General features: G+C 38.8%; 1 long non-coding RNA gene across 1 annotated transcript; it reads left to right on the top strand.

The window, feature by feature from the left end:
• The first annotated feature begins 800 nt into the window (after positions 1-800).
• LOC140713237 (uncharacterized) lies at positions 801-23,783 on the top strand. The gene is made up of 4 exons (XR_012095126.1): positions 801-876; positions 2,807-2,935; positions 8,792-9,136; positions 23,538-23,783. It is a non-coding gene; the product is annotated as an uncharacterized lncRNA (long non-coding RNA).
• The last annotated feature ends 4,114 nt before the right edge of the window (positions 23,784-27,897 follow it).

Below are 27,897 nucleotides of genomic sequence, written 5' to 3'. Positions count from 1 at the left end.
TTAAAATAATAGGAATTATATTTTGTTTTCCCGTAGAATTCAGGATTTTATTGATTGATTGATTGATTGATTGATTGATTGATTTTTGAATTCAGGATTTTAACAGCACCTGTGGCAAGGAGTGTCTTGTTAAAATATTGTTAATAATAGTGGTTAAAAAGAAGGAAGAATTCAGAGGAGCTCTTTTCCAGTTACAGATGTGGATTTTTATTTTTCTGTTCTGGTAAACCAAACTACAATTGTCTCCTATGATAGCAAATGAGCCCTTACTGGTCTCATTGCCTCCAACTTTATTCTTCTCTAAGATGTTCTCCACATTGCAGCCAGAAACATCCTTCTAACATGGAACTCTGATCAAGTTACTCCACCACTCACGCATCCTAGTGATTCCCCAACACCCGCAAGATAAAGTTCCCAAGGCAATATGACCCCCGATTCCTTCTCTATCTTCAGCAGCTCCACTGGTCTCTTTCATTCTCTAATTTCTGCCATATTGTGCCAACCACATTTCTCCCCATACCCATGGTTTATTTCAATGCTGAACACTTCCATCATACTGTTCTCTCAGACTGAAATGTCCTCCTCCTCTCTCACACCACATTTGCCTAGGCAACTACAGCTCATCTTTCAGAATCCAGCCTAGAATTCCACTAACTTGACCTTCTCAGAAACTTCCCAAGTCTTGGTTAAGTACTCCCTTCTTTGACCCTCCATTGCATCCCCATGGTTACCTCTGCCATAGAACTTATCACATTATATCATTGTTATCTGTTTACTTGTGTCTCTATCCTGTTGGACTGTATGCCCTTTAGAGCAAGTAGAGCACATTATTCATCACTCAATCTCTAGGACCAAGTTAACATTCTGTGTATGGTAGTAAGTCAACAAATATAGACAAATAGATTAAAGATTAATTTATAGCCCAAGGTGACATTCTAGAGAAAACTCTTTAAAATAAGTTTGAAATAAAGAAATAAATATAAGAGAAATCAAACTCCTTGTTCAATATTAAGGCATATACTACTAAATAGTTGTATGTTTATGCCTTGCCTTACCTTCTTTCAAAAATATTTTGAGGTGGTTTTAATTATACTGGTTCATGATGGAAAATTAAAATCACTTTCAATGTGATTTTATGATTCATTTTGCTTTTGTAGGAGACAATTGTAGTTTGGTTTGCCAGAACAGAAAAATAAAATCCACATCTGTAACTGGAAAAGGGCTCCTTTGAATTCTTCCTTCTTTTTAATAACCATTATTAACTATATACATATCTCTATATCTATATATATATATAGTTTATATATCTCAGTATCTTCCCATTGCTTTGTGGATAAAAATTTAAACTAATTATATAACTGTATACACACACACACACACACACACACACACACACACACACGCAGAAATAGCCATTAAGTAAAGGATGCGATACTATAATTTCTAACACTTAAGATTGGAAAATAGATATTTTTAAACTAGATTAAGTGTTAATAAGAAATTATATACTAAGACTGGGTGCCATGGCTCATACCCGTAATCCCAGGTTTTGGAGGCTGAGGGAGGAGGATCATTTGAGACAGGAATTTGACCACAACCTGGGCAACATAGCGAGATCCTGTCTCTACAAAAAATTCAAAATTAGCCAGGAATAATGAGCTACGCCTGTAATCCTAGCTACTCAGAAGGCTGAGGAGGGAACATGACTTGAGCCTGGAGTTTGAAACATGTATTTGCATACTTTATCTCAGACTGATATTTTTAGATATGATTTTTTCATATGGCTTCGTGTGTTGTTGTGCATGACTAGGTAAAGCTAATATTAGGATGCAAGAATTACCTGGTTTGTCTATTCCTTCTGTTACCATAATCCAGTGAATTTGAAATTTTAAAGAAAAACAGCATTCCGATTGGCCCTGGTATTTAGATTATTTTTATAAAGTGTTCTAGTAAATCTTACCTAAGCAGAATATAGTAATATGTCACATCAACTTTCAAATTATTAAATATTAAATTTTACTAATCTTTTAAACCTTTTTGTTATTCCTATTTCCTTTACCCTGGTTCTATTGTCATAAATAATCCACTTCAAATCCTAGCAAAATACATCCAATAATGTTGCATTTGTATCTGAAATAAGCAATATTCACATCCTTATTTTGTCTGAGATTTTGTTATTAAATATATTTTGCATGCGACCAAATAATTTTAAAACTTACGAAACTGCATCTTTATTACTTCCATTTGAACTAAGATGTATATTAAGTATCAAAATGTGTGATTTTCAAGAATGGTGCTATAATATGTTTTCACCAGTAACTAATTCAGCAGTAAACCCCATTTTAATGTTCACAGCTGAGCCGACATACCTGGAGACATTTGCTTCTCATAGAACTTGTTTAGATAGATTAGTGTGGTAGGCTGGAATCTGAGAGAGCCACTTCAACACAAATTGTATTTCTGGTGACCACTGAACAACATAGATGAGCCAAAGGTTACATACTTTTAAATAGAATTCTCTGCACTGTGTTGCAATGTGTCACATGGCCACGTATCTTCTAAATGTGAAGACTTCAGTTCTCTGGCTTTGATGCTTCTTCTCCCTGTCTTTGGCTGTAAGGGGCAAATAAAATCAACTATACCATTAATAACTACAGCAGATTTCAGTAGACGTCAGGGAGACTCTTTCCTGTCACGGTTTTTCAATCTTTGTACTATTTACACTTTAAGCTAGTTAATTCCTGTGTTGCAGGCTGACTTTTGCATTATAGAATGTTTAGCAGCATTCCTGACCTCTACCCACTAGATGTCGATAGCAACATCTCCCCCAGGTGTAACAACAAACTATGTCTCCAGACATTGGCAAATATCCTTGGGCGGTGGAGAAAACATCACCTCCCATTGAAAACCACTGGGCCACTCTAATGCCTTTAAGGTAAGAAGGAGTTCTAGTCAAGCTTATGTTTCATAACTGGAATGTTTCTGGCTCAAAGGTGGTTTTATAAATATTTAACATTTATGTTTATATAATTCTAATGCTCAAACTATGCTATGTTCTATTTGCTTGCATTTTTGATCCTAACATAAAATCTATCCACGAGAGTGTTTCTCTTGTTATTTCCAGCTAAAGCCAAACTCTGCAGTCCTATTCCCTTTCATTCATTCAGGAACATTATTTCAATGATTTGTTCCCTCTCTCTCTCTCTCTCTCTCTTTTTTTTTTTTTTTTTTTTTTTTTTTTGAGACATAGTTGTCATCCAGGCTGGAGTGCAGTGGCACAATCTTGGCTCACTGCAACCTCTGCCTCCCGGGTTCAAGCGATTCTCCTGCCTCAGCCTTCCAAGTAGCTGGGACTACAGGCACCCAACACCACGCCGAGCTATTTTTTGTCTTTTTGGTAGAGATGGGGTTTCACTATGTTGGTCAGACTGGTCTCTAACTCATGACCTCAAGCAGTCCACCCATCTCAGCCTCTGAAAGTGCTGGGATTACAAGTGTGAGCCACCGCACCTGGCCTTCTCTGTCTTACATGGAAATTTTTCCCCTCTCTTTTGGATATAATACGCTGTTGATCTCACATATATGTGAAATCTTAAAAAGATAAATTCACAGAGGCAGAGAGTAGAATGGTGGTTACCAGGGGCTGGAGAAGGGGGATGGATAGATGTTGGTCAAAGACACAAAATTTCAGTTACATAGAAGAAATACATTCAAGAGTTCTATTATACAACAATGTGACTATAGTTAATGCATTATATTTTTGAAAATTGCTAAGAGAGTAGATTTTTAATTGTTCTCACCACAAAAAAAAAGGTAAGGTAATGCATATGTTAATTATCTGGATTTAGCCATTCCACAACATATACATATTTCTGAATATCAGGTTGAACACAAAAAATATATGAAATTTTTATTTGTTAATTTAAATAAATTTATTTAAAAGAATATAGCATGCTGTAATTCATATCATCTTCAAAAATAAATTTAAAATATATGATTTTAAAACTATCTATTGCCCCTACATCTCCCAGATACTGGTCCATATCTTCATCCCATTTGAGAAAACCCCTCAAAAATTCTGAAGTTTCACTCTTACTAATTCTTTCTTCTCATATGCTCTCGAGTCTACTCCAATTAGGCACATACAGTGTCCAAAACAGTACAAAGCACAGGAAATACATTATTACAGTGCTATGTTTGTGCAGGATCCTCTTTCACATTCCTCAAACTGTCAGGACCTCTACTTTCTTCACCTACAGGAACTCTGGCCCAGGTAGCAGACTGAATAGACCATAGACTATACTAACATCTTCATGTGTTGCTTTCATCTCCGGATTCTCTATACATTTCACACTTCTGGGCAGGAAGTGTTTTAGCATCTTCCCTTCTAGGTTAAAAAAAATGCTCCATGTCATATCCTGCATCCTCTCAGTAAGTGGTTCCATAAAGCACTGCCAATGTAAGTCAAATCTAAAACCATTCTTCTCTCAAGTGTTTGGTTCTTGCAAATCAAATGCAACTTGTTTTACAGCCATTGTGTTTGTTGGAGGTTTAAATTGAATCTTCCTGTTGACTCAGTTAAAATGTTTGGTCTCAGCTGTCTCTACACTCCTCTTTTCATTTTCAGTGACAGGAAGTCTTAGCTTCATAGCCTGATATGAGAGGTGGAATGTTTCCTGAAAGATAGAAAGAAAAAATAACCATAATTGCCAGGAAAGAATTTATAGGTGGTATTTCAAAGCATCATTATCCAGCTGTGCATTAGAATCTTCCAATCATATTTATTACCCTCTAGCTCCAAGGAAAAGATATAAAACATGAAGACACAGAAAGGATGGTAGGTGGAAATGTTTCTTAGCTATTGGGTATGAGGGAAAGTAAAGAACTCTTCAGGGCTTTCTATTCATTCTCTTTGTAGTTCTGGTTAGTAACAGGAACTAGAACATATAACTATCCAAGACAATGTCCAAACTGGCCTTCTCTAATATATATAGTGCATATGGAACCAAGTTCTGTGCTCCCTTCTTCCCTAGAAATCTATGGTCATTATAGTTCATTTGACTTGTGGCATCCTGCCCCATAAACAAGCAACAAAAGTAGATCAGCCCCCGCCCTCTGACTCCCTTCACAAACAGAAGTACTTCAGAGATTCTCTTTTTTCAGACTGTATATAGGTGAAATGCCAAACTCTAGCTACAGTGAAACTCAACTATGAAATGTCTGTGTCTAACTGGAATTTTTGACTCGGAGTTTGCATATTGTTGTTAATACACAGAGTTATCATTATGAGTGTCACACAGTTTCAATGTGTGGTCCAGTTCCTGAGAAGTTGAGCATCTGGAAATGATACTTAAACATATTAGCATGATGGAAATTTTCATTCCTAAAAATAGGTGTACATTCCATGGAGATAGGCAGTGTGTGTTTTTGTGACAGCACTTCAGCACATCTAGAAATGAAACACTGGGCTAAATTTGATTTTGCTTCACTTTAAATTCTCATCTAAAAGAGATCTGCCATTTTCATCGCATGAAAATAAATCACAGATTTACTATTTTCTTTGTTGCTATGACTTGTTAATTAAATCACAATGTGGTTGTGTTTATTAAGTTACAAACTATACCTTTTGGGGAAGAACAAGTTCTGCATTGGAACATGTTTACTTGATGTTTTCCCTCCCATTTTCCTTAAGGGGGGATATAATTAAATGTAACAAAGCAAAAGGCAAGTCAATGTGAGGAGAAAACATTATAAGAAAATTTCTTCCAGCTGAATAAAGCTGTAACATTCTAAAGGCAGACAAATTGTTACAGATGAAACACTAACTTGAATATAAAATAAGATTTAAAAGTAGGAGATTTTACTTTTCAACCTCATTCCTTGGACTTTCAAAATTGTCTAAAACATAATGAAACGTCAAGAGAATTACATTATCTTCCTAATCTACCCAACCATTTCCCTACCACCAACCTAAAAGCTCCCAGATTTTATCTATAAGCCAGTGTCAAAGTAGCAGGACTCCAATAATTGAAAATGTGTCATAGCCTAGATCTGTGCTACCCAATGTATGTACCACGAGGCATATATATCTATTTAAAATTTTAAATCATTTAATTAATTTATAATTAAATTCAGAATTTAATCCCTCACTAGTCACATTTCCAGTGCTTTGATAGCAACCTGTAGCTAGTGCTTACCACATTGGGCACCATAGATACAGATTTCATCGTCAGAGAATGTTCCATTGCATAAAACTGTTGTAACTGCACATTAGATGATAATCTACCTTTTTAATGATCTTCTATGAAGCACTGTTCAATAAGACGTTTTGTGGTGACAGAATTATTCTTCCTTACAATTAGCCACAGCAGAAAGGAGAGACAATAGCAGGAGACTTCCTGAGGCTGAGCTATGAGTAGACTAAAAAATACCACCTCTGTGGTATGACTGAACATATATCAAAATACTGTTTAAAAATTTTCCCCTCTTGCCTGCCTGCACAGTCTAAAATTTTCATTTTTAGTCTGATGAGTTAATACAATAAAATTATATTACATACAAGTGATAATCCATACAAATTGTTAGCACTTTAGTCCAAAACACAACTTCCTGTGAAAGTAGATAATCTATAATTGCACTGTCCACCATGACAGCCACTAGTCACATTTACTGTTCGGTACTGAAACCATGCGTAGTATAGCTAGGAAATTGAATTTTAAAATTTATTTAATTTCACTGGAAGTAGGCACATGTGATTCCTGTCATATTAGACAGCAAAGTCTATAGGAAAGAGCTGAAAAAATTAATAGGCAGGTTAAAGAGTGTGCTAGACTAAAAGATGACTCCCAAGATTCCCAACCTCTGGTATGATTCAGGAATCACACCCTATTTGATTCCTTTTCCTTGATTGTGGGCAGGACTTGTGAATGCAATGGGATTTCACATTAATGAGTAGGTTACTAGTCAGTCAGTTTTGACTTAATTGAAAGAGATTATTCTGGATGGGCCTGAGCTCATCAGGTGAGTGCTTATAAAGGACTGTACTGTTCATGAAGATATTTGAGCCTAAGAGAGTTTTTCTAGCTGGCTTTGGTGATACAAACTTATGTGTTATGGAGAGGGCAAGGAACAACAGGTAATCTCTAAGAGCTGAGAGTAGTTCCCAAGTAGCCAATAAGAAAATGCAGCCTCAGTTCTATAGTTGCAAGGAACTGGATTCTGCCAACAACCTGAATAAGCCTGGAAAAGGCTCCCTGGCCTTTGGTAATATCATGGCCCACCCACACCTTGATCACAATTTCATACGACCCAAAAAAAGGTCCCAGGTAACCAGCACTTGGACTCCTAATTCACAGAAACTGTGAGACAGTAGGTATGTGTTGTTTTAAGCCACAGAGTTTGTGGTACTAACAGCAACAGAAAACTAATACAGAGAGTTTATGCATTAGCTATTTAAGGGAACATAAAATTTTCTGCAGAACACATCAATTTATAAAACAATATTTTCTGTTACTAACTGCTTCTTAAAGTAGATATTAAGGGTTTTTATTTTTGGCAAATCTTGATAACATGATTTTTGTGAACTGGAGGAGGAAGATGAGAAAGAAGAAAAGGAAAACTTGGCAATGACAACAGTGGTAATGATGACAATAACGGTGTACAAAGTGATGGTGCTGATGATGCTGATGACAAAACACACATTTACTAATTCATGTCATGCTTTAAATAATTAGTGTGACCAGTAAAATTATACCCTACATATTTATCTCAATGGACAATATGAGATTACTGAAAAGATTTTTCTTGTCATCAATAAGGGAGAGACTATCTTAGAATCAGACATCATTGTTTTTATACATTAGGTAATAATCAGTGTGTAAAACACATGACCTGGATCCAAAACATTATATCTTTAAGATTTGAACCAAAATGAAGCATAAGCATTTTAACAAGAGTTAATATTTAAAATCATATCAAACATTAGTCGTTTTTCTTAATTTAAAAAAGAACATTTCTAACTTATTGGATTGGAGAACTAAAGTCCTGAAGATAACCTTTTCTCTAACTTCAAACAGAAAGAATTATAATGCTAAAAATGATTTTCCCTCTCTTTATTGATTAGTTTATTCATTTTATAAAATTAAGGTGTATCTGAACTGAAATATATAAAAGGATGTTCACCATGAAAATATATTTCACTACATGTGAGACACCTCAATTCAATAAAAACTGAAGTTCATATATACCTGCACATAGAGACATAATCTCCCCTCTAAATAAATTTTAAGTAGAATAAAATGTTCTTCCACTTCATAACAAAAAGATAAAACGTAGTTCAGATGTTCAGAGACATAAAAAAAGAAAACATATCTTTATCACTTTATTCAAAAGAACTAAGTGTGCCCACTCAGTCCCAGTTCTTTGGAACAGAAAGATGATGTGCTGATGATAAACAGTAAAGCAGATCAGTCTACTAGCTATCAGACTATTATGATGCTAGTTAGGTTAGTCTGCCAGTGTCCATAAGATTCTACTTGCCCAAGACAGAAGTGCACAGATTAGACAATTTCTTGAGGTCCTGAGTTTTTCATTAGTCCTTGCATCAAAACCCTAGACTTACATGGTCCTTGGTACTCATAGGATCTTCCTATTTAAGATCATTTGAAAGGTGTACAACATTTAGGAACCACTTTTTTCTACCTAGCCCATACTTCAAAAAGAGATGTTCTGCTATTCTGATCCTAAATTTTGGAAAAGAGTTGCCTTGCTTCTTTTGTCCTTCCAATTTCAGAGAGAAGCAGCACCTTTCATTGGAGGTAGCTGTATCACAAGACAGTAGCAACAGCCTTAAGTCCTACAGCACACAGCACTGAATAAATGCTTTTGGACAGTTGTCTATCTTCTGACTCAGAGAAAAGATGGAGTCCTGTTAAGAACATATGTCCCTTGTACCTGGCATAGAAACTTCCTGTACTAGATGCTGTAGTGTATTGTGGTTATATACTTGGGGATTGAGAGAACACTAAAAAGGCCAAGGCTTCTAGTATGACTCTAAGGATCAAAGGCATTTTCTTGTATTTCCTGAACAAAGATTTGTGGAGGACCTACTCTGTGCAGACATTATTAGACAATAAAGGTAAGCACTGCAAAAATCATCATCTGAATAAGTTCTTGAGGTCTGTTGTTCAACACTGAATATGTTGAGAGGATGGATCTTATGTTATCTGTTCTCACCACAATAAAAAATAAGTATCTTACACTTTTGTTGCCCCACTAAATATATATGATCAAATTAAGCAATACATACTTTTTGGTAATTTTAAAAAGTATTTTACACTTTGGATTAGAGGAGAGATCATGGTGGATGGGAGGCAGGACTAGACTGATGCTCTGGACAGAGCAGCAGGCAGCTCGCATTGTGAATTTTAGCTACATATGGACAGCAAGAACAAACCAGCAATCCTGAGAGGACCCACAGACCCTCTGCAGGAAGCAGACTCCTCCTGCAGGACACAGGAGACACCTCCCCAAAACTGTGAGTGCCCCAACTGCAGAGGTGGGAAAGGGAGACCCTCCTCTCTCAAACACACACCCCCCTGGAGAAGGTGGAGGTCTGTTTGCCGGAGAAGTTTCTGACTTTACCTGGAGCTGAGTACATTTGGAAGCCATGTGAAATGCAGTGGTAGAGGAAGCAGCAGAAACATCCAGGGAACTCTCTGTGTCCCCTAGAAGGCCATTCCTGCCTGGCGCTGAAAGGTGACAATGTGCTAGCAGCCCTCACTCTCAGTGCCTCCTCGGCCTCAGCGTCCACTCTGGCGGTGATTGAGGAGCCCTTCAGCCCGCCACTGCACTGTGGGAGCCCCACTCCGGGCTGGCCAAAGCTGGAGCCGGCTCCCTCTGCTTGCAGGGAGGTGTGGAGGGAGAGGCGTGGGCAGTAACTGGGGCCTGGCACTCACAGTCCAGCATGAGTTCTGGCAGGCGCAGGCACAGGCTTGGTGGGCCCCACACTCAGAGTGGCCGGCCAGTGCCACTGGTCCAGGGCAGTGACGGATTTAGCACCTGAGCCAGCAGCTGCGGAGGTTGCCCCAGGTCCCCCAGCACTACTGGCCCACATGCACCCGGCTTAAATTCTTGTGGGGCCTCAGCTGCCTCCCTGCAGGGCAGGGTTCCAGACCTGCAGCCCACCACATCTGAGCCCCACCTCCAGGGTGGGCTCCCACATGGCCCGAGCCTCCCTGAAGGGCGCTGCCTCCTGCTCTGTGGCGCCTGGTCCCATTGACCGCCCAAGGGCTGAGGAGTGCAGGCGTGGCTCAGGACTGGCAGGCAGCTCCCCCTGCAGCCCTGATTTGGGATCCACTAGGTGAACCCAGCTGGGCTCCTGAGTCTAGTGGGGACTTGGAGAACCTTTATGTCTAGTAAGGAATCCTAAACGCACCAATCAGCACTCTGTGTCTGGCTCAGGGTTTGTAAATACACCAATCAGTCCTTTGTATCTAGCTAACCTAGTGGGGACTTGGAGAACTTTTCTTTCTAGCACTCTGTGTCTAGCTAAAGGATTGTAAGTGCACCAATCAGCACTCTGTCAAAATGGATCAATCAACTTTCTGTAAAATGGACCAATCAGCTTTCTGTAAAATAGACCAATCAGCTCTCTGTAAAATGGCCCAATCAGCAGGATGTGGGTGGGGTCAGATAAGGCAGTAAAAACAGACTGCAGGAACCAGCCAAGGGAAACCGGCTCTGGTCCCCTTCCACACTGTGGAAGCTTTGTTCTTTCACTCTTTACAATAAATTTTGCTGCTGCTCACTCTTTGGGTGTATGCCATGTTTATGAGCTGTAACACTCACCACAAACTTCTGCAGTTTCACTCCTGAAGCCAGCAAGTCCATGAACCCACTGGGAAGAAGGAACAACTCCAGACGCACTGCCTTTAAGGGCCCTAACACTCACGGCGAAGGTCTGCAGCTTCCCTCCTGAAGTCAGCCAGACCACGAACCTACCAGAAGGAAGAAACTGCAGACACAACTGAACATCTGAACATCTGAAGGAACAAACTCCAGACACACCATCTTTAAGAACTGTAACACTCACTGCGAGGGTCCACAGGTTCATTCTAGAAGTCTGGGTGACCAAGAACCCACCAATTCCAGACGCAGCACCACAAAGATCCAACAGGAGAGATGCAGGGGGTAAAACCACACAGGAGGAAGCAAATCTCTAGCTGAATTTTGTAACCATTTGAGCAGAGTGAGAAGCCTTCTGGCCATAACTCGGAGGAAGGCGCAAATCCAGTGTGCAGACTCCACAGCCAGGGGAAGAACCAAGCCCTTTTCTTTCCCAGCTGGGAGGCGGATAGCCTGGGGCAGGGTTTCAAGCCTCTGTGGCTCTCCACCTGGAAACGGTCTAGGGACTGTTGGGTGGGCACTGGGAAGTGAGACCAATCCTTCAGTTTGCATGGAAGCTGAGTGAGGCCTGTGACTGCTGGTTTTTCCCCACTTCCTGATAACTTGCATGAATCAGCAGAGGCAGCCATAATCCTCCTAGGAACACAACTCCAGTGACCTGGGGATCTCACCCCCATCCCCTAAAGCAGCTGCAGCAAGACCTGCCAAGGAGAGTCTGAGCTCAGATACACCTAGCCCTGCCCCCACCTGATGGTCCCTCCCTACCCACTCTGGTAATGAAAGACAAAAGGCATATAATCTTGGGAGTTCTAGAGCCCCACCCACCACTGGTTCTTCCCCATAATACCACAGCTGATGCTCTCTGGAAAGTGCCACTGCCTTGCAGGAGGCCAACCAGAACAAAAATAGAACAGTAAACCACCAAAGCTAAGAACCCTCATGGAGTCCATTGCACCACCTACCATTTCCGTGGGAACAAGCACTGGTATCCATGGCTGAGAGACCCATAGATGATTCACATCACAGGACTCTGTACAGACAGCCCCCAGTACCAGCCTAGAGCCAGGTTAAGACTCACTGGGTGGCTAGACCCAGAATTGAGACAACAATCACTGCAGTTCGGCTTACAGAAAGCCACGTTCATAGGAAAAGGAGGAGAGTACTACATCAAGGGAACACCCTGTGGGCTAAAAGAATCTGAACAGCCTTCAACACTAGACCTTCCCTCTGACATAGCCTACCCAAATAAGAAGGAACCAGAAAATCAACCCTGATAATATGACAAAATGAGGCTCTTCTACCCACAAAAAAATCACAGTAGTTCACCAGCAATGGATCCAAACCAAGAAGAAATCCCCAATCTACCTGAAAAATAATTCGAGAGGTTCGTTATTAAGCTAATCAGTGAGGGACCAGAGAAAGGTGAAGCCCGATGTAAGGAAATCAAAAATATGATACAATAAGTGACAGGAGACATATTCAAGGTAATAGATAGGTTAAAGAAAAAACAATCAAAATTCAGGAAACTTTGGACACACATGTAGAAATGTGAAATGCTCTGGAAAATCTCAGCAATAGAATTGAACAAGTAAAAGAAATTCAGAGGTCAAAGACAAGGTCTTCAAATTAACCCAATCTAACAAAGACAAAGAAAAAAGAACAAGAAAATATGAACAAAGCCTCCAAGAAGTCTTGGATTTCAGTTAAGCAACCAAACATAAGAATAATCAGTGTTCCTGAGAAATGAAATTTCTAAAATGTTTGAAAACATATTTGGGGGAATAACCAAGTAAAACTTCCCTGGCCTTGCTAGAGACCTAGACATTCAAATACAAGAAGCACAAAAACACCTGGAAAATTCATCACAAAAAGATCTTTGCATAGGCACATTGTCATCAGGTTATCCAAAGTTAAGATGAAGGAAAGAATCTTAAGAGTTGTGAGACAGAAGCACCAGGTAACCTATAAAGGAAAATCTATCAGATTAATAGCAGATTTCTCAGCAGAAACCCTACAAGTGAGAAGGTATTAGAGACCTATGTTCAGTCTTCTCAAACAAAACAGTTATCAGCCAAGAATTTTGTATCCAGAGAAACTACTCATCATATGTAAAGGGAAGATACAGTCTTTTTCAGACAAACAAATGTTGAGAAAATTCGCCAATACCAAGCCACCACTACAAGAACTAATAAAAGGAGCCCTAAATCTTGATACAAATCCTAGAAACACGTCAAAACAGAACCTCTTTAAAGCATAAATCACACAGGACCTATAAAACAAAAATGCAAGTTAAAAAACAAAAACAATAAACAAAAACAAAGTACACAGGCAACAAAGCATGATGAATGCAATGGTACCTCATATTTTCATACTAACATTGAATGTAAATGGCCTAAATGCTCCACTTAAAAGATACAGAACCATAGAATGGATAAGAACTCACCAAACAACTCTCTGCTACATTCAGGAGACTTGCCTAGCACATAAGGACTCACATAAACTTAAAGTAAAGGAATGGAAAAAAACATTTCATGTATATGATCACCAAAAGCGAGCAGGCATAGCTATTCTTACATGAAACTAAACAAACTTTAAAGCAACAGCAGTTAAAAGAGACAAAAAGGGACATTATATAATGGTAAAAGGCCATGTTCAACAGGAAAATGTCACAACCCTAGACATGTATGCACCTAACACTAGAGCTCCCAAATGTATAAAACAATTAGTAATAGACCTAAGCAGTGATATAGACAGCAACACAATAATAGTGGGGAACTTCAATACTCCACTGACAGCACTAGACGGGTCATCAAGACAGAAAGTCAACAAAGAAACAATGGACTTAAACTATACTTTGGAACAAATGGACTTAACAGATATATACAAAACATTTCATCCTACAACTGCAGAATACACATTCTATTCAACAGTGCATGGAACTTTCTCAAAGACATCATGTGATAGGCTGTATACAAGCCTCAATAAGTTTAATCAGATTGAAATTATATCAAGCACTCTCTTAGACCACAGCAGAATAAAACTGGAAATAAACTCCAAACGGAACCTTTATCAGGGGAACCCAGCATCAATATTTCAATGCAGATTCTTTTTATTTTCCATAAGTGTCAGCTGGCTGAGAAATAAAGAGAAAGAATACAAAGAGAGGAATTTTACAGCTGGGCCTCAGGGGGTGACATCACATATTGGTAGGACCATGATGCCCACCTGAGCCTTAAAGCCAGCAAGTCTTATTAGAGATTTCAAAAGGGGAGGGAGTGCCAGAACAGGGAGTAGGTCACAGAGATCACATGCTTCAAAGGGCAAAAAGGAAAACAAAGATCACATGCTTCTGAGGAAACAGGACCAGGGCAAAATCAGAAACTCCTGATAAGGGTCTATGTTCAGCAGTGCACGTACTGTCTTGATAAACATCTTAACAGAAAACAGGGTTCAAGAGCAGAGAACTGGTATGGCCTCAAATTTACCAAGGTGGGGTTTTCCCCACCCTAGTAAGCCTGAGGGTACTGCAGGATACCAGGGCTTATTTCAGTCCTTATCTCAACCGCATAAGACAGATACTCCCAGAGCAGCCATGTATAGGCCTCCCCCTAGGAATGCATTCCTTTCCCAGAGTATTAATCCTTGCTAGGGAAAGAATTTAGTGATATCTTCCCTACTTGCACGTCCATTTATAGACTCTCTACAAGAAGAAAAGTATGGCTCTATTTTGCCCGACCCTGCAGGCAGTCAGATCTTATGGTTGTCTTCCCTTGTTCCCTGAAAATCACTGTTATTCTGTTCTTTTTCAAGGTGCACTGATTTCATATTGTTCATATACATATGTTTTATGATCAATTTGTACAGTTAACACAATTATCATAGTGGCCCTGAGGTGATATACATCCTCAGTTTATGAAGATAACAGGTTTAAGAGATTAAACTAAGAGGTGTAAAAAATTATGAAAGTGTTATTTGGGAACTGGTAAATGTCCATGAAATCTTCACAATTTATATTCCTCTGATGCAGCTCCAGCCGGTGCCTCCATTCGGGGTCCCTGACTTCCCACAGCAAACTTTCAAAACCATGCAAATACATGGAAATTAAATAACCTGCTCCTGAATGAGCACTGTGTCAAAAGCAAAATGAAGATGGAAATTAAAAAATCCTTTGAACTGAATGACAGTAATGACACAACTTATCAAAACCTCTGAATACAGCAAAGGCAGTGCTAAAAGGAAAGTTTTGAGCCACAAACACTTACATCAAAAAGACTGAAAGAGCATAAACTGACACTCTAAGGTCACAACTCAAGGAACTAGAGGAAAATAACAAAACAAACCCAATTCCAGCAGAAGAAAGGAAATAACCAAGATCAGAGCAGAAATAAATGAAATTGAAACAAAAAATTACAAAAGATAAATGAAACAAAACTGGTTCATTGAAAAGATAAATAAAATTGATAGACCACTGGCAAGATTAACCAAGAAAAGAAAAGAGAAAATCCAAATAACCTTACTAAGAAACAGAACAGGAGATATTACAACGACACCACTGAAATACAAAAGATCATTCAAGGCTACTACGAACACCTTTATGCACATAAACTAGAAAACATAGAAGAAATGGATAAATTCCTGGAAAAATACAACCCTCTTGGCTTACATCAGGAAGAATTAGATACCCTGAACAAGCAGCGAGATTGAAATGGTAATTTAAAAATTACCAACAAAAAAATCCAGGACCAGATGGATTCACAGCAGAATCCTACCAGACATTCAAAGAAGAATTGGTACCAATGCTTTTGACACTATTCAACAAGGTAGAGAAAGAAGGAACCCTCCCTAATTCATTTTATGAAGCCAGCATCACCCTAATACCAAAACTAGGAAAGGACATAACCAAAAAAGAGAATTACAGACTGATATCCTTGAAGAACACAGATGCTAAAATCCTTAACAAAATCCTAGCTAAACAAATCCAAGAACATATCAAAACAATGATCCACCATGATCAAGTGGGTTTTATACCAGGGATGCAGGGATGGTTTAACATAGGCAAGTCAATAAATATGATACACCACATAAATAGAATTAAAAACAAAAATCACATGATCATCTCAATAGATACAGAAAAAGCATTCAACAAAATCCAATATCGCTTTATGATAAAAGTCTCTGCAAAATTGGCATACAAGCCATAATGTAATAAAAGCCATCTGTGACAAAACCATAGCCAACATAATACTGAATGGGGAAAAGTTGAAAGCATTCCATGTGACAACTGGAACAAGACAAGGATACCCACTCTCACCACTCCTCTTCAACATAGTACTGGGTAAAGAGTAAGTCAAACTGTTAGTGTTTGCTGATGATATGACTGTTTACCTTGAAAACCCTAAGGACTCCTCCAGAAAGCTCCTAGAACTGATAAAAGAATTCAGCAAAGCTTCCAGATATAAGATTAATGTACACAAATCAGTAGCTCTTCTATAGACCAACAGTGACCAAGCAGAGAATCAAATCAAGAACTCAACGCCTTTTACAATAAGTGCAAAAAATAAAATAAAATACTTAGGAATACACTGAACCAAGGAGTCAAAAGACCTCTGCAAGGAAAAGCAAAACAATTCTGAGAAATTATCAATGACACAAACAAATGGAAACACATCCCATGCTCATGGATGGGTAGAATCAACATTGTGAAAATAACCATACTGCCAAAAGCAATCTACAAATTCAATGTAATCACCATCAAAATACTACCATCATTTTTCACAGAATTAGAAAAAACAGTTCTAAAATTAACATGGAACCAAAAAAGAGCCTATATAGCCAAAGCAAGACTAAGCAAAAAGAACAAATCTGGAGGCCTCACACTACCTGATTTCAAACTATACTATAAGGCCATAGTCACCAAAACAGCGTGGTACTGGTACAAAAATAAGCACATAGACCAATGGAACAGAAGAGAGAACCAAGAAATAAACCCAAATACTTACAGCCATCTGATCTTCGACAAAACAAACAAAAACATAAAGTGGGGAAAGGGCAGCCCTTTCAACAAATGCTGCTGGGATAATTGGCTAGCTACATGTAGGAGAATGAAACTGGATTCTCATCTCTCACCTTATATAAAAATCAACTCAAAATGGATTAAATACTTAAACCTAAGACCTGAAACTATAAACATTCTGGAAGATAACATTGGAAAAATTCTTCCAGACATTGGCTTAGACAAGGATTTCATGACCTAGAACACAAGAGCAAATACAATAAAACAAAGATAAATAGCTGGGACCTAATTAAACCAAAGAACCTTTGCACAGCAAAAGGAACAGTTAGCAGAGTAAATAGACAACCCACAGAGTAGAAGAACATCTTCACAATATATGCATCTGACAAAGGACTAATATCCAGAATCTAAAACTAACTCAAACAAATCATTAAGAAGAAACAAACAATCCCATCAAAAAGTGAACTAAGGACATGAACAGACAATTCTCAAAAGAAGATATATAAATGGCCAACGAACATCTGAAAAAAATGCTCAGCATCACTAATGATCAGGGAAATGTAAATCAAAACCACAATGCAATACCACCTTACTCTTGTAAGAATGGCCATAATAAAAGAATCAAAAAACAGTAGATTCTGGCATGGATTTGGTGAACAGGGACCACTTCTACACTGCTGGTGGAAATGTAAACTAGTACAGCCACTATGGATAGCAGTGTGGAGATTCCTTAAAGAACTAAAAGTAGAATTGCCATTTGATCCAGCAATCCCACTTCTGGGTATCTACCCACAGAAAAAGAAGTCATTATTTGAAAAAGATACTTGCACATGCATGTTTATAGCAGCACAATTCACCATTGCAAAACTGTGGAACTAACCCAAATGCCCATCAAGCAATGAGTGGATAAAGAGTTAAAAAAAACTGTGCTTGATATATATATATATTATATATATAAAATACTATATATTGTGTATATTATATATAATACTATATATTGTATATATTATATATTATATATAATACTTTATAATATATAATATATAGATTATACATGTAATGTAATATTATATATATATAATGGAATACTACACTGCCATAAAAAGGAATGAATTAACAGTATTTGCAGTGACCTAGATGAGACTGGAGACTATTATTCTAAGTGAAGTAACTCAGGAATGGAAAACCAAATATCACTGATGTGTGGGAGCTAAGCTATGGGGATGCAAAGGCATAAGAATGATGCAACAGACTTTGGGGACTTTGGGGGATGAGTGGGAGGGGGGCAAGAGTTAGAAGACAACAAATATGGTGCGGTGTATGCTGGTAATGTGTGCACCAAAATCTCACAAATCACCACTAAGGGACTTACTCATGTAACCAAATACCACCTGTAACCCAATAACTTACAGAAAAATAAAAAATTAAAAATTAAAAAAGTATTGTACACTGTGTCTCCTCATGGTCATAAAACCATGGAGGGAACCAAACATGAACACATAAACACACAAAATGACATGATTAGAAATGTGGTGAATATTATAAAATGCAGAGAATAAAACACAGGGTCTAATTTGGATTAGGGTAGAGCTTCAGTAAAACATTTGCAAAGATGCCAACATTTGAGCTGAGGACAAGTCGGTGCAGGGAGAGACCCTGTGGCTGAGAAGAAATGTTCTAAGCAGAGGGAAGAAGGGAAGTGTGTGGGTAGAGGCCCGAGCAGGAAAGAGCTTTGTGCATTTAAGCAGTTGACAGGCTAGAGGAGTGGGAGAATAGCAAACACGGAGTCCTGAGAGAAGGCTGCAGAGGAAGTCTGGACCAGGTCATGCAGAGCCTTGTGGGTCACTTAAAGAGTTTGCATCTTTCCTGAGAGCAATCTATTAGAGTGTTCTAACCAGATGAGGTTCATAACTCAATTTATATTTTTAAAATAAAGTTTTTGGAGAGATATTTATGAAGGTAGTAGGGCTCATTAAACCTAAATTATCTTGCTAGCTTAAAAAGCTTCTTAGCAATATATTTTCTAAGCTCATTCAGTTGTCATTACACAGGTTTCTGACTTTAAAAAATGAGATAGCATGTGGACCAAAGTAAGGGTCCACATGTCATTATCTTTCCCATGCATTCTGTAGTCTAGGCTTTCTCAACCGTGACACTATTGACATCTGGGACTAGATATTTCTTTATTTTGGAGGTTATCCTGTGCATTTTAGGATGCAGTGTTCAGCAGCAACCCTGGCCCCTACACTCTAGATGCCAGTAGCACGCTGTTTCTCCAGCCCACTCCCAGATGTGACAACCAAAAATGCCTTCAGATATTGCCAAATATCCCCCAGGAGCCAAAATTGACCCTGGTTAGGAAACACTGATCTAATTTTAGTTAAAGAGGCAATGTTACCATTTAAAGGCACATAATATCTGCAGGAGTCATCACTTAGGAAGGACCCTAAAAGCCATTCTAGAAATTACTTTACCTGAGCCCTGGTAATTCTTACAAACATATAGAAGAGTTAGTGCTCAATTGTTGCAGAATTGTTAATATTCTTTGTACCTAAAATACACATCTCAACCAAATCCTTGAAATTAGGAGACACCTGGGTTTGTTGAAGTCATTCGGCTTTGTGAAGAAAGGGTGCTATTCTCACCTTCTCTAAGATCCTTCAAAAGAAGATGGAGGTCCAAGAAGACACAGTCACTATAGGCTGACTTGTTTCTCTCTCTAACTACTCTAATCATTTTTACTTGACACCTTCATTTCAGAGGCTTTCACAACTGAAAATCAGAGAATATCTAATTTTTTGTGTATATATATATATATATATTTTTATAGTAGATGCAGGGTTTCTCCATGTTTGGCCAGGCAGGTCTCGAATGCCTGGCCACAGGCGATCTACCCGCCTCAGCCTCCCAAAGTGCTGGGATTACAGGCGTGAGTCACAGCGCCTGGCCAGAATGTCTGATTTTAAAAAGGTACTAGAGATCTTCCACCTAAGCTTCTCACTTTAAAAGAGATACTGGATTGTAAGAGGTATGTTTTGTCCAGGATTACACCCAGTGTGCGTTAATTGGTGGTTAGTAAAAAAGAAGACCCTTTCCGAGTGTTTGATTCATCATCCTGCAATCAAACCTACCCAGCAAACAAACTACTCTGTGTGATTTTTTTTAAGGCTGAACATTATGAAAACATAGCTGTATATATTTTGAGTCACTAATGTGGGTTATTATATCTGTAGTCTCTTTAACTAGGACAGTTTTTAAGTGTCTTTTTGCCTTGAGAGTATTAGCGGTATTTCCTGGACAGATTTACACAGTCTTAAAATGTGCTGAGGGAATCTCTAATGCAGGCAGAAAGAGCAGCTGCCTCTCTGGTGGGATCTAAGGAAAAGCCTTTTTAAATTGTTTACTCTCCCCTCACAGCAGTGCTTGAAGTTCCTGCCACTTGAGGTCCTATTTCCTCAGGTGTCTGTAATGATGCAAACATGTTGAATCAGAAGAGCTCGCCAAGTCCGTAAAATGTCACCAGTTAGTTGGCAAGCAATTTGTATATAAATAAGTGCATAGATTTGGAGCTAGATCACAAAGACGGGAATCCTGGAGTCTAGAGGAGGAGACAGGGGCCTCGCAGACACTGTGACCATGCTCTACAGGCAGTCAAGGAAAGGGTTGAGCAGGGACACAAACGAACAAAACTAACAGAGCTGCAGAGTGTATAGAGACTAAGTGTTCACTCATAAGACATTTAGAAATGCCTCTTCAAGACAGAAAATGCCTTATTTCTTAGATAGAAATCGTTTGGCTTCAAGGACCAGAAAGCTACCCAACCTGCTTTAAGTAAAGAGTAATGTATGTGAAAATAGGAACTTCTCCCGGAATCCAAGTCAGGCAAGCTCACTGAGCAGCTGGAAACTACAGAACTCTCAGGACCCAAGCAGCGTGTGTGTGGGTAAGCATGTGTGTGTGTGTGCGTGCACACGTGCACATGCATGTGTGTGTATGTGAGTGCGTGCACAGGCTCAAGGTGGGGAATGAGGGGAACAGGAGGTAAAATGCCATCGACAGGCTCCTCCATGTCTGCTTATTCCCTCCATCTTCTCTCAACTTTCATTGCTCTGTTTGCTGTGGCTATCATATAACATGACTCAACCACTGAGTCTGAAGGACTTGCTAAATGTAGAATCCATGGCTAATTAATCCAATATATGTATGTTCTCTGCAAGTTTAGTAGAGACTCAAATTAGGCCAATTTGCATAAAGTGCATATGCTGTACCTGATTCAATGAGCATTGGCTAGAAAAGGAGGGACGGAATGATGAGTACAAAAATTTTCCCCTTTTACAGTACTCCAGAACAGTAGTGCTTTCATGGGTATGTGTGTGTGTGTTTGTGTGTGTGTGTGTGTGTGTGTATAAAGAGAGAGAGAAAGAATGAATGAATCACTCTATTCAAATTATCAAGTGAGTAGTAAAAGCAACATGCCAAAATTAAGAGCACCCAGAGGAGGACACAGTTAGGAGAGACTTCATCAGTGTGGTGTAATCTGAGCTGAGCTCCCACGACTGGGCAGGATTATATTTAGAATGGGAAAAAGAAATTAGGAGGACATTTCTCTCCAAAATGACACAAGATAGAAATGTTGAGTTTCAGGCTTTGGGATCATAAAAAGTTTGGAGTCTGGAATGCAAGGCTGGCATGTGAATTGTGTGTGCTGAGATTGAAAGTGTAGATTCCTTCCGATCATTGACTATGTCTGAGGCAAAGGAAACTAATTTGAGAGCGACATTTACACACAACTGAATTGGGTTTGTTAGAACTGCATATATTCTTAGGATAAGGCTCATTTGCTAAGAATCCACTGTTAGAAGTTGTGGCTGTAAATTTCAACGGCACCTTGGCTATTGTGGCTATTCAATGAAGAGAAGTTAGAATGTTTACTCAATAGTATATGTACCAGTACTAGAAACTACGCAAATTGACTAAAATGCCAAGTACAGGCCATGCTACTGAGTGGCCAAGACGCTGGAGCAGGGCTTCTGCATCCACTAAAACTAAGCCACAAGTGAGGTGTCCACTGAAGATGAGAGTCCTTGTGTTGGCTCCAGCTCCAGCAGCTGTGGCAGACCATCCGAGTCATCAAACTTGGGAGACAGTCATGTATTCTTTCCCATCAAGCCACTCACGCAACCCAGGTGAAATACCCTGGTCCTAGGAAGATGGCTGAATAAGGCAGCCCCAACAGGACACTGAAGGGCAACCTCTGGCAGAAAGCAGTCTCAAAAATCAGACTAGGAAAGACTTTCTATGAGCCAATCCTTTAACTAAATATCTTCTGAGGGAAAAAAAGTTATTTAATTAAACTAATCCTTTTTTTAAAATTTCAATAGACTTGCAAACTGAGCTACTATGTAACCAGTACAAATGTGCACACATCCAAAAATATTACCACATAGCTGATAATAGTGAAAAATTGGAACACAACCTAAATACTCTTCAGTAGGTGCCTAGATAAATAATGGTGTAGCCATTAAAAATGATAACATGGTTTTCTTTCTTTTTTTGAAACAGAGAGATGCTCGTGTCATGGCATATTGTCATGGGAAACTTCAGGTTATAGAACAGAATGTATGCTATGAGCTGAGTTGTGTAAATGTGTGTATGTGTGTATACATGTTTTATAAATATCCAGAATTATGGAAACATCAAGATATATATCAAGATTTTAATTATTATTTATTACTAGATAATTACTAAATTATTTACTATGGGAACTCTTTTAGGGGATCTACTATACTTTTAATATCTACTGTTTATGTATTTTCTTACAGTAAGCACTACAACTCTTTGTTAGAAGAGAAATTGGGGGAAAATTGACCAAGTTAAAAAAAAAACATGTTTTTCCTAACTCTAACAGGGAATACTGAAGAGCTGACATGGTGTGCATTTTATTTTGTAGATCTCTCAGAATTCATTATAGAGACACTCAATGCACTCTTTATATAATGATTAGCTTATATTATGCAATTCTTGAGTAGAATTTGGGTCAACTCTGCATGCTCATTATTTGCGCAAGTAGCCAGGACAGCCAACTTTCACAGCATGAAAAGTATTGATACCACTGATGGATGAAATGATTTCCAAGCACGGAAATGGCACTTTAAAAGGCTAGGGAACAAACTGCAGGTTTCTTGGTCACTGGAAAAGATCTAAGGGTCATTCAGAGAGTAAGAGTTCCAAATGCTAACTTGCTAATCAGAGAACACAGCTGGAGAAGGAGAAAAGACTGAGAAAACACTTTCAACTTTATTCCCTGAGTCTTGTATTTAGTTCTGTAACCCTGCCGCAGAGGAAGTTTGGTGCTTGAGAAACTCATACAAAAGCAAAAGAACTTTCTGAGCTGGTTAGCTTATCTCTTTTGAAATAGATAATATACCAAGTTAAAGATTGTCAATACTTTTTGTTTGGGAGGAAATGGTTTAAAACCTGAGTAGGGTTTATGCCAAACTACTCTTTTCCTCTACATGTTCACAGGTCAGTGGCAGGCAACAAAACTGAAAGGGAGGTGAAATTCCTCCTCCGTCTTGGCCTTCCACCTTCTCCCATTCCATCCCTTCTGTCCCTGCAGGAAGCCAGGACTCTCAGGCCCTTCGCCCTCGTTTCTCAGAAAAGAACAGCTAACCATTGCCAACCAGAATGCATAGAAACTGAACTACTTCTGTGTCTGCAAGTGTGATCTTGGACAAATTACCTAAACTGCTTGGGCTGAGATATGTGAATTCAGATACTGAAGTTTATTTATACCTTCATAATCCTATGCTTCCATAATGATTAAATCCACAGTAGTAATAAATAAAGGCCTTAACCACATAAAGAAATATTTGGACTTTAAATAAGTCAGCAAGGATTGGAAAATGCTTGGTTCCCCTCTCTCTCACCACAAAAAAAAAATGAGTTTCTCAGAATACAATTTCAAGCATTGATAACCTTAGCAGGAGAGAGAATTTGGAACTTTTCTAGATTCTTCAGACCACACAACAAATGGGATTACCTACTGCCCCCTCCCACCCACATCCACTGTGCTTAGACATTGTAGTATTCACAATGCCTTTGGAAGGCTCAGAGAATTCTTAACTCAAAGGTATCAAAAGACATTGACAGTCTCGTTAAAAACTATTATCTTTATGTTTCTAATGAAATGGCCAAAGAACTTAGTTTCAGATGAGTTTTAAACTTATAGCTGCCCATCAGAACTAAGTCCTTTTATGATTCTACCCATTACTAAGTGTCACACAACAAAGCACATGTGAATTCTTTTGAAAAAGCTTACTATTTTGTAGTACGTTTAACTCACTAAAGGATCCATTTTGTTTTTAGGAAAATAAACTGTAACAAACATGTTTATTCTAACTAGATTACTTCATGTTACAGAATGTTTGGAAAGATAAATTAAAACTGAGATTCCTTATGAATTGACAAAGTGTTTTTGTACCCTTTCTTTTTTTATTATTCAATTAAGGGTGGGTTTTACACTTCAGATCATCCAATTTCTGCTTCATGTCCATCTTTCAGTAAAACATCTTTTTGCTTTAGGCTTTTATTCTGTTTTCTGTACTTTTCTTATTCCAACGTTTCATTATGTTTAGAGCTCTCTATTAATTTCCCCCAAGCCTATTTTTCTTACAACCCTGTGTTCTTTTCCTTTAAGCACCCAAGAATGACATGTTCTCTGTTCTCCAGATGGTTGTGGTCTCATTATTAGTCTTTTCCCCCAGTTGCATTATGTACTTCTTTTTCGCCTGGTTAGCAAGGACAGACACAGCCTGTGCGTAGACTTTCTACTTTACATGCTCACTAGTTTGAATTGTTATTCCTTCCACAGGCAGCAAGTAAACCAAGCAATCACTATAAAAGCAAGGTGTTTCACACAGGTCTGATCTGTCACTGTGGGTTCTCTAAATCTAAAGTCAGATCACATTCCTTTCCTGTCCTGGTAAGAATAAAATTGTCAATGAATCTGTATCCTCTTCAGGTTGGCACAGAAAATCCCATCATAAGGCATCAGTACCTACAATATCTGGTTCCTGCCGACTCCTTTGATTTCTCCTCTCAACTTTGCTACTGTACTTTCTGCTTAACCTGTTCAAATCCTGCCAGTTTCCCCCAAACATCATGTTGTCACATCTTATCATGCCTCTAGCTCCTTCCTCCCCCTCAAGAAATAGCCACTCCTTTCTTTGACTCACTCCTGTAGAAAGTCTTCTTACATTTTTCTTTTCCTCACATCCAAATCTGGGTTTGAATGTGTCTCTAAATTTCCCTGTGCTTGCCTCTCTCACAGGACTTACCTCCAGGTTTTATTAGTGGTGATGGTTTATTTGGCGGTCTTCCCCCAGTGGATTCTAAGCTTTTCTGAGCAAATTACCCACTTACTTTCTTTATACCATGAGGACTGAACTACCACAAAGTAGTGTTTGTGAGAGAAATGTATTTGTACTATGAAATACCAAGTGAGAAAAGGCACTAGAAATCTTAAGTGACATGCATTATGATTGCCACAACAAGGTAATCATATTCTAATTACAAGCAGTTAAAGGGGAAGAAGATGGAGGATATAGTTTTGCTCGAAACTTCTGAAAAACTTGAAGACATCAGACACCTCTACTTTTGTGTTGAACTTGCAAGAGAAGAAAGCTGCTGGAGTAAAAGTCGACTACGATAAAGGTCACTTACTATTCCTCTTGCTCAGGCAGCCTTTTACACTCTAGTCAATTGTGCAATAGTCCTGAACCCAGGAACCTGGGCCATTGTTCTAATCAGTCCATTCTAACAAGGCATCTCAGCTCCTGACACTTCCCACATCTCTTTCCTGGATGGATGTCTCTTCCAAAGGGCTCTGAATATTTTAGTCAATGTCCCACCTTGCTATGTTCATGCTATAGAGACTCTCTGCTGAACAGCTTACAGTTATTGTCTCATTAAATTCTTGTACTAGTCTGATGAAATAAGTTTTATTATTTTATCCTGTTTTATATTTGAGGGAACCAAGGCTTGAATTAATCAACTTGTCCCAAAGTGAAGTAGTGCAAAGAAGTAGAACTAGGATGTGAATTAGGTTCTGACTCACCTTAAGTCCTGAGTTCTTGATCACCCCTCAACACTGCTTTGTCATCTGACCACAGCCTCTTGAAACTTTTCACTGGTAGACTCCGCCCCTCTTTGACACCTTTCATGTAAATAGTCTAGAAATAAATTTTTTATTAGTATATATTTATTTTTTCCCCATTCACTTTCTCTTTACTCATTATATCACTGAGTAAAATATTTTATATTGACCCTGGACATAAAGAATATTGATAGGGATGGATGGAGACTGAAGATACTTACAGCTTTATTTTTCCAGTTTAGATTGTCTCAGGAACTGAAATGGAATCAAACCTAAAAATAGGAATGAAAATTATATTAACCAATACTTATTAGGCATTTGCTATGTTCCAATCACTTTACTCTTAACTTTGTATAGACTGTCTCATTTGATCCTCATCTCAACTCCATAAAGTAGGTATTTTAGTATCCTCCTAATATAAATGAGAAAATTGAGGCAAAGACAGTTTATACAATTTATCCAAATTTCTGTGTGTATAAATGAAATAAAAGCAATAGTCAAAATCAAGCAGACTGACTTCAGATTCCAAGCTCCTAACCACTAAGCTGTGTTGACTCTTAGGAGGTAAGCTGTGTTGACTCTTAGGAGGTTGGCTTCTGCTGAGTCAGTAAGTTCTTAAAGAAAGGGGAGGTAAAGCAGAAGAATAACAGGAGCTGATAGTATTGGCTGCCCCAAGGTGTGGTGCATTTCCCAATAGTGGAGGTAAATGTCAGAATGAAACTTTGCAATGTTTAATTGTATGTGTCAACTTGTTTGTATCAAGGGTGCCCAAATATTTGGCTAAACATTATTTCTGGATGAGTCTGCTAGGGTATTTTCAGGAGAAATTGGCATTTGAATTGGAGTGCTGAGAAAAGGAGATGCCCTCTCTATTGCAGGTGGGCTTCATCCAATTCTTTGAGGACCTGAATAGAACAAAAAGGCAGACGAAGAGAGAATTTCTCTCTCTCTCTCTCTCTTCCTCTCCCCCTCACCGCGATGGTTAATATTGAGTGTCAATTTGATTGGATTAAAGGATGCAAAGTATTGATCCTGGGTGTGTCTGTAAGGGTGTTGTCCAAGGAAATTAACATTTGAGTCAGCGGACTGGGAAAGGCAGACCCACCCTCAATGTAGTTGGGCACCATCTAATCAGCTGCCAGCACTACCAGAATAAAACAAAAGGCAGAATAACCTGGAAAGACCAGACTGGCTGAGTTTTCTGGCCTCCATCTTTCTCCCATGCTGGATACTTCCTTCCCTCAAATACTGAACTCCAAGTTCTTCAACTTTGGGATTCTTGGGCCTTCAACCACAGACTGAAGGCTGCACTTTTGGCTTCCCTACTTTTGAGGTTTGCGGACCAGACTGGCTTCCTTGTTCCTCAGCCAAGCAGATGGCCTACTGTGGGACCTCACCTTGTGATCACGTGAGTCAGTACTCCTTAATGAACTCCCCTTTATATGTACATCTATCCTATTAGTTCTGTCTCTCTAAAGAACCCTAATTTTTTTTTTTCTCTCTCTCTCTCTCTCTCTCTCCCCTCCTTCCCCCTCCCACCCCTCGCCTGACTGCTCAAGCTGAAGCATTGGTGGCCTTCTCCTGCCCTTGGACAGAGACTTGCTTCACTGGTGTTCTTCCTTGTTCTCAGGCCTTGGGACTTGGACTAGAATTTATACCAATGGTTTTCCTGGGTCTGAAACTTGCAGACAGCAGATTGTGAGACTGTTCAGCCTGCACAATCATGTGAGTCAATTCCTTATAATAAATCTTTCTCTCCCTATCTCTATGGATATGCATATACATATATAAAAATAAGATATCTTTATATGTGTATGTATAT

Source organism: Chlorocebus sabaeus, chromosome 13 (assembly GCF_047675955.1).
Source record: "Chlorocebus sabaeus isolate Y175 chromosome 13, mChlSab1.0.hap1, whole genome shotgun sequence".
NCBI lineage: Eukaryota > Metazoa > Chordata > Mammalia > Primates > Cercopithecidae > Chlorocebus > Chlorocebus sabaeus.
Note: the sequence above shows the minus strand (reverse complement) of the source record. Positions and strands in the feature narration are given on the sequence as shown.